Source organism: Cryptomeria japonica, unplaced genomic scaffold, assembly GCF_030272615.1.
Source record: "Cryptomeria japonica unplaced genomic scaffold, Sugi_1.0 HiC_scaffold_277, whole genome shotgun sequence".
Classification (NCBI taxonomy): Eukaryota; Viridiplantae; Streptophyta; class Pinopsida; order Cupressales; family Cupressaceae; genus Cryptomeria; species Cryptomeria japonica.
In genome coordinates this window covers 113248-121164 of record NW_026729099.1, presented here as the reverse complement: position 1 = coordinate 121164, position 7917 = coordinate 113248, and the positions used below count along the sequence as shown (strand labels likewise).

General features: G+C 63.2%; 1 non-coding gene across 1 annotated transcript; it reads left to right on the top strand.

Moving 5' to 3' along the window:
* Nucleotides 1-1809: 1809 nt before the first annotated feature.
* LOC131869984 (5S ribosomal RNA) lies at nucleotides 1810-1928 on the top strand. The gene has a single exon (XR_009368352.1). It is a non-coding gene; the product is annotated as a 5S ribosomal RNA (ribosomal RNA).
* Nucleotides 1929-7917: the final 5989 nt, after the last annotated feature.

Here is a 7917-nt window from a genome sequence, read left to right as displayed (position 1 = left end):
GGTGCGCAGCCCAGGCAAGTTGTGCGCACCAAGGTGCCCACCCTGGCGGAGGTGCGCGCCCGGGGCAAACCGGGCTCCGACTTCGTGCACTGCATGGTGCCCACCAAGGCGCGCAACCCAGCCAAGGTGCCCACCGCAGCGAAGGTGCACGCGAGGTGCGCACCCGAGGTGCACACCCGGGGCAAACCGAGCTCCGACTTCGTGCACGCCGCACCTTGGAGCACACTTCAGAGCGCTCCTTGGTGCGCACCAGGGCGCGCAACCCAGCCAAGGTGCTCACCCCGGCGAAGGTGCACGCGAGGTGCGCACCCGGGGCAAGCCGGGCTCGGACTTCGTGCACGCCGCACCTTGGAGCACACATCGGAGCGCTCCCGGGTTCGCACCAGCATTGCGCACCTTTGATGCGCTGCCTTCACTAATTTCCAGAAAAGGCAAAAAAAAAAAAAAAACGAGATTTTAAAATTTCCGTTTTGAAAGATAGTGAAAAAAACGGAACGCGGGTGCCATCTTGAGCCCGCCCTGGTGTGCAGCCCAGGCAAGTTGTGCGCACCAAGGCACCCACCCTGGCCAAGGTGGGTCACGGGGTGGGTCCTAGGGTGGGTAACGGGGTGGGTACTAAGGTGCGTGCCAAGGTGGGTCATGGGGTGGGTGCCAAGGTGGGCACCAGGGTGGGTGTGCACCAACCCTAGCCAGGGTAGGTCACGGGGTGGTTGTCGGGGTGGGCGTCAAGGAGCCAAGGTGGGTGGCAAGTAGCCAAGTTGCGTGCCAAGGTGGGTGTCGGGGTGGGTGCCAAGGATCCAAGGTGGGTGCCAAGGAACCAAGGTGGGTGTCTGGGTGGGTGCCGAGGTGGGAGCCAGGGTGGGTCCCAAGGTGAGTGCAAAGGTGGGTGCCAGGGTCAAGGTGAGTGCCAATGTGGGTTCCAAGGTGCCAGGGTCAGGGTGAGTGCCAATGTGGGTTCAAAGGTGCTAAGTTGGGTGCGAGGTTGGGTGCGAGGGTGGGTGGGTGCCAAGGTGTGCTAGGTGGAAGCCCGGGTGGGTCGGCATCCCATGGGTGTCGAGTTGGGTGCCTGATGGGTGCTTCTTGTCAAGTTTTAGTCGTCGGGACTCATTTCGAGCCTTAGAGGTCGTTTCTTGTCCGGTTGCCCTGTCTTCGACCTGGGAACCCAATTTTGGTCCTCGGGTCCCATTTTTTTTTGTCTCGCATCCCACTTTTGGCCTGTGGCCTTTTCGGGGTCGATTCTCGTTTTGGGCATCAGAGCATGTTTCTTCTCCTAAAACCCAATATTTGTTTATTAAGTCTCGGAACACATTTTTGTTCTCGTGGACCCATCATGGGTCTTGGAACGCATTTGTGGTCCTTGGGTCCCATTTTGCATCCCGAAACTTGTGTTTTGGTGCTTGATCCCTATTTTGGGTGCCCACCTTGCACCAAGTGCGCACCCGGGGCAAACCGAGCGCCTTGGTGCACCGGGGCAAGATCGAGCGTGCACCCGAGGCGCCCCGAACATGCACCAAGGTGCACTCGGCCCACATGTGAGCGCAGGTCGTTGCGCCCGAGGTGGTGTGTGGGCACCGCGTTGCAGACGGGACACTGCACGCACACGACGCCCCGTCCAGGTGCACGCACGTAGGCCGGGCCGGGTGCACACCCGACGCCCTAGCAAGGTGCGCGCACCCGGGCAGGGCTCACACTTGGCGAACGGGGCGCACTTCGCGAGGGAGGGTGTGCACCTCGACGGGGGTGGGTGGCCGGGGTGGATTCACACGTGGGTCGCGGTTTGCTAAGTACACACTGCGACAAGCTCATAACGGGTGCGATCATACCAGCGTTAGTGCACCGGATCCCATCAGAACTCCGCAGTTAAGCGCGCTTGGGCCGGAGTAGTACTGGGATGGGTGACCTCCCGGGAAGTCCCGGTGTTGCACCCTTTTTTAGTTTTTCGCCGGGCGTCGCAATGCTATTTGAATAAACCTTTTGCCCGTTTGCGTTCTCGTCGGGGCCGGGCCGGGCCGGGGTGCGCTGCCCGCACTACCGCGCGCGCGGGGGCGACACCGAGCGCGCACCCGAGGCGCCCCGAGCACACAGGCCACGGTGCAACCCGGGCGTTGTGCGCGCACCCCGGTGCGCCCGAGGTGCTGCGCGCGCACCCAGGTGAAATCGGTGTGCACCTCGGCCAGTGCGCGCTCGGTCGAGTCGCGCACGTTGGCCAAGGTGCACGGTGATGTTTCTTACTCTAAGGTTCCGCACCAGACGCCCGGGACAGGTGAGCGAAGCTGGGCGGGGCCGGGTGCGCGGCCGGGGCAGGTGCACGCAGCTGGAGAGAGCTTTGGAGCACACCAGAGGTGCGCACCTTGGAGCACACTTCGGAGCGCACCAATGATGCGCTCCATTCAAAAGTTTCCTGAAAAGGCAAAAAAAGTTGAGATTATAGAATTTCCCACTTGAGAGATTGTAAAAAAAAAAAATTTAAAATGAAGGAAACGCGGGTGCCAAGGTGTGCGCGCCCGGGTGCGCAGCCCAGCCAAGGTGTGCGCACCAAGGCGCCCACCCTGGCGAAGGTGCACGCAAGGTGCGCACCCGAGGCAAACCGGACAATTAACCCAACTTTCGACTTCGCGCGCACCTGCGCACCTTGGAGCGCACTTCGGAGCGCTCCTTGGTGCGCACCAATCTTGGGCACCTCGGAGTGCACCATGGCGCCCACCAAGGTGCGCACCCGGGGCAAACCGAGCTCCGACTTCGTGCGCACCTTGGAGCGCACGAAAGGTGCGCACCATGGCGCCCACCAAGGTGCGCAGCCCAGCCAAGGCGTGCGCATCAAGGTGCGCACCCTGGCGAAGGTGCGCACCCGGGGCAAACCGAGCTCCGACTTCGTGCGCACCTTGGAGCGCACAAAGGGTGCGCAACCCAGCCAAGGTGTGCGCACCCCGGGCAAACCGAGCTCCGAATCGTGCGCACCTTGGAGCACACTTCGGAGCCCTCCTTGGTGCGCACCGATGTTGCGCACCTCGGAGCGCACCCGGGGAAAACAATGCAATTAACCCGACTTTCGACTTCGTGGGCACCTCGGAGCGCTCTCGGGTTCGCACCTCGGAGCACACCGAGGTGCGCACCTTTGATGCGCTGCCTTCACCAATTTCCAGAAAAGGCAAGAAAACATTGAGAAGGTGTGCGCACCGAGGTGCCCACCCTGGCGAAGGTGCACGCGAGGTGCGCACCCGGGGCAAACAGGGCTCCGACTTCGTGCACGCCATGCTGCGCACCTTGGAGGGCCATGGTGCGCACCTTGGAGCACACTTCGGAGCGCTCAATGGTGCCCAACCCAGCCAAGGTGCCCACCGCGGCGAAGGTGCACGCGAGGTGCGCACCCGGGGTAAACCGGGCTCCGACTTCGTGCACGCCGCACCTTGGAGCACACTTCGGAGCGCTCCTTGGTGCGCACCAGGGCGCGCAACCCAGCCGAGGTGCCCACCCCGGCGAAGGTGCACGCGGGGTGCGCACCCGGGGCAAACCGGGCTCCGACTTCGTGCACGCCATGGTGCCCACCGCGGCGAAGGTGCACGCGAGGTGCGCACCCGGGGCAAACCGGGCTCCGACTTCGTGCACGCCGCACCTTGGAGCACACTTCGGAGCGCTCCTTGGTGCGCACCAGGGCGCGCAACCCAGCCGAGGTGCCCACCCCAGCGAAGGTGCACGCGAGGTGCGCACCCGGGGCAAACCGGGCTCCGACTTCGTGCACGCCATGGTGCCCACCGCGGCGAAGGTGCACGCGAGGTGCGCACCCGGGGCAAACCGGGCTCCGACTTCGTGCACGCCATGGTGCCCACCGCGGCGAAGGTGCACGCGAGGTGCGCACCCGGGGCAAACCGGGCTCCGACTTCGTGCACGCCGCACCTTGGAGCACACTTCGGAGCGCTCCTTGGTGCGCACCATGGTGCCCACCAGGGCGCGCAACCCCGCCGAAGGTGCACGCGAGGTGCGCACCCGGGGCAAACCGGGCTCCGACTTCGTGCACGCCGCACCTTGGAGCACACTTCGGAGCGCTCCTTGGTGCGCACCAGGGCGCGCAACCCCGCCGAAGGTGCACGCGAGGTGCGCACCCGGGGCAAACCGGGCTCCGACTTCGTGCACGCCATGGTGCGCACCAGGGTGCCCACCGCGGCGAAGGTGCGCACCCGGGGCAAACCGGGCTCCGACTTCGTGCACGCCGCACCTTGGAGCACACTTCGGAGCGCTCCTTGGTGCGCACCAGGGCGCGCAACCCAGCCGAGGTGCCCACCCCGGCGAAGGTGCACGCGAGGTGCGCACCCGGGGCAAACCGGGCTCCGACTTCGTGCACGCCATGGTGCCCACCGCGGCGAAGGTGCGCACCCGGGGCAAACCGGGCTAGGACTTCGTGCACGCCGCACCTTGGAGCACACTTCGGAGCGCTCCTTGGTGCGCACCATGGTGCCCACCAGGCCGCGCAACCCAGCCAAGGTGTGCGCACCAAGGTGCACGCGAGGTGCGCACCCGGGGCAAACCGGGGTCCGGCTTCGTGCACGCCGCACCTTGGAGCACACATCGGGGCGCTCCCGGGTTCGCACCGGCGTTGCGCACCGTGGTGGGCACCTCGGAGCGCACCGTGGTGGGCACCTCGGAGCACACCAAGGTGGGCAGCGAGGTGCGCACCTTTGATGCGATGCCTTCACTAATTTCCATAAAAGGCAAAAGAAAACGAGATTTTAAAATTTCCGTTTTGAAAGATAGTGAGAAAAAGGGAATGCTGGTGCCATCTTGAGCCCGCCCTGGTGCGCAGCCCAGCCAAGGTGTGCGCACCAAGGTGCCCACCCTGGCGAAGGTGCGCGCCCGGGCAATTAACCCAACTTCCAACTTCGCGCGCGCCAGGGTGGGAGCGCACCCAACAACCGGGCCTGGGAAGAGCCAATGCGAGAAACCCCACCAAACGCTCTGACAAAAAAAGAGGGGGCGCTCCAGTAACCCCGCTTCGGAGCGCACCCTGGGCAAACCCAGCCAGGGTGCCCACCCCGGCCAAGGTGCAGGCGAGGTGCGCACCCGGGGCAAACCGGGCTCCGACAACGTGCACGCCGCACCTTGGAGCACACTTCGTAGCGCTCCCGGGTGCGCACCTCAGAGCACACCAAGGTGGGCAGCGAGGTGCGCACCTTTGATGCGCTGCCTTCACTAATTTCCAGAAAAGGCAAAAAAAAGAGGAGATTTTAAAATTTCCGTTTTGAAAGATAGTGAAAAAAACGGAACGCGGGTGCCATCTTGAGCCCGCCCTGGTGCACAGCCCAGGTAAGGTGCCCACCCTGGCAAAGGTGCGCACCCGGGCAATTAACCCTACTTCCGACTTCGTGCGCGCCAGGGTGGCAACCGGGCCTGGGAAGAGCCAATGCGAGAAACCCCACCAAACGCTCCGACAAAAAAAGAGGCGGCGCTCCAATAACCCCGCTTCGGAGCGCAGCCGGGGCAAACCCAGCCAAGGTGCCCACCTCGACGAAGGTGCACGCGAGGTGCGCACCCGGGGCAAACCGGGCTCCGACAACGTGCACGCAGCACCTTGGAGCACACTTCGAAGCACTCCCGGGTGCCCACCGGCGTTGCGCACCGTGGTGGGCAGCGAGGTGCGCACCTTTGATGCGCTGCCTTCACTAATTTCCAGAAAAGGCAAAAAAAAATGAGATTTTAAAATTTCCGTTTTGAAAGATAGTGAAAAAAACGGAACGCGGGTGCCATCTTGAGCCCGCCCTGGTGCGCAGCCCAGGCAAGGCATGCGCACCAAGGTGCCCACCCGCGGTGCACGCCCGGGGCAAACCGGGCTCCGACTTCGTGCAGGCCGCACCTTGGAGCACACTTCGGAGCGCTCCTTGGTGCGCACCATGGTGCCCACCAGGGCGCACCCGGGGCAAACCGGGCTCCGACTTCGTGCACGCCGCACCTTGGAGCACACATCGGAGCGCTCCCAGGTTCGCACCAGCGTTGCGCACCTTTGATGCGCTGCCTTCACTAATTTCCAGAAAAGGCAAAAAAAAACGATATTTTAAAATTTCCGTTCTGAAAGATAGTGAAAAAAACGGAACGCGGGTGCCATCTTGAGCCCTTCCTGGTGCGCAGCCCAGGCAAGTTGTGCGCACCAAGGTGCCCACCCTGGCGGAGGTGCGCGCCCGGGGCAAACCGGGCTCCGACTTCGTGCACTGCATGGTGCCCACCAAGGCGCGCAACCCAGCCAAGGTGCCCACCGCAGCGAAGGTGCACGCGAGGTGCGCACCCGAGGTGCACACCCGGGGCAAACCGAGCTCCGACTTCGTGCACGCCGCACCTTGGAGCACACTTCAGAGCGCTCCTTGGTGCGCACCAGGGCGCGCAACCCAGCCAAGGTGCTCACCCCGGCGAAGGTGCACGCGAGGTGCGCACCCGGGGCAAGCCGGGCTCGGACTTCGTGCACGCCGCACCTTGGAGCACACATCGGAGCGCTCCCGGGTTCGCACCAGCATTGCGCACCTTTGATGCGCTGCCTTCACTAATTTCCAGAAAAGGCAAAAAAAAAAAAAAAACGAGATTTTAAAATTTCCGTTTTGAAAGATAGTGAAAAAAACGGAACGCGGGTGCCATCTTGAGCCCGCCCTGGTGTGCAGCCCAGGCAAGTTGTGCGCACCAAGGCACCCACCCTGGCCAAGGTGGGTCACGGGGTGGGTCCTAGGGTGGGTAACGGGGTGGGTACTAAGGTGCGTGCCAAGGTGGGTCATGGGGTGGGTGCCAAGGTGGGCACCAGGGTGGGTGTGCACCAACCCTAGCCAGGGTAGGTCACGGGGTGGTTGTCGGGGTGGGCGTCAAGGAGCCAAGGTGGGTGGCAAGTAGCCAAGTTGCGTGCCAAGGTGGGTGTCGGGGTGGGTGCCAAGGATCCAAGGTGGGTGCCAAGGAACCAAGGTGGGTGTCTGGGTGGGTGCCGAGGTGGGAGCCAGGGTGGGTCCCAAGGTGAGTGCAAAGGTGGGTGCCAGGGTCAAGGTGAGTGCCAATGTGGGTTCCAAGGTGCCAGGGTCAGGGTGAGTGCCAATGTGGGTTCAAAGGTGCTAAGTTGGGTGCGAGGTTGGGTGCGAGGGTGGGTGGGTGCCAAGGTGTGCTAGGTGGAAGCCCGGGTGGGTCGGCATCCCATGGGTGTCGAGTTGGGTGCCTGATGGGTGCTTCTTGTCAAGTTTTAGTCGTCGGGACTCATTTCGAGCCTTAGAGGTCGTTTCTTGTCCGGTTGCCCTGTCTTCGACCTGGGAACCCAATTTTGGTCCTCGGGTCCCATTTTTTTTTGTCTCGCATCCCACTTTTGGCCTGTGGCCTTTTCGGGGTCGATTCTCGTTTTGGGCATCAGAGCATGTTTCTTCTCCTAAAACCCAATATTTGTTTATTAAGTCTCGGAACACATTTTTGTTCTCGTGGACCCATCATGGGTCTTGGAACGCATTTGTGGTCCTTGGGTCCCATTTTGCATCCCGAAACTTGTGTTTTGGTGCTTGATCCCTATTTTGGGTGCCCACCTTGCACCAAGTGCGCACCCGGGGCAAACCGAGCGCCTTGGTGCACCGGGGCAAGATCGAGCGTGCACCCGAGGCGCCCCGAACATGCACCAAGGTGCACTCGGCCCACATGTGAGCGCAGGTCGTTGCGCCCGAGGTGGTGTGTGGGCACCGCGTTGCAGACGGGACACTGCACGCACACGACGCCCCGTCCAGGTGCACGCACGTAGGCCGGGCCGGGTGCACACCCGACGCCCTAGCAAGGTGCGCGCACCCGGGCAGGGCTCACACTTGGCGAACGGGGCGCACTTCGCGAGGGAGGGTGTGCACCTCGACGGGGGTGGGTGGCCGGGGTGGATTCGCACGTGGGTCGCGGTTTGCTAAGTACACACTGCGACAAGCTCATAAC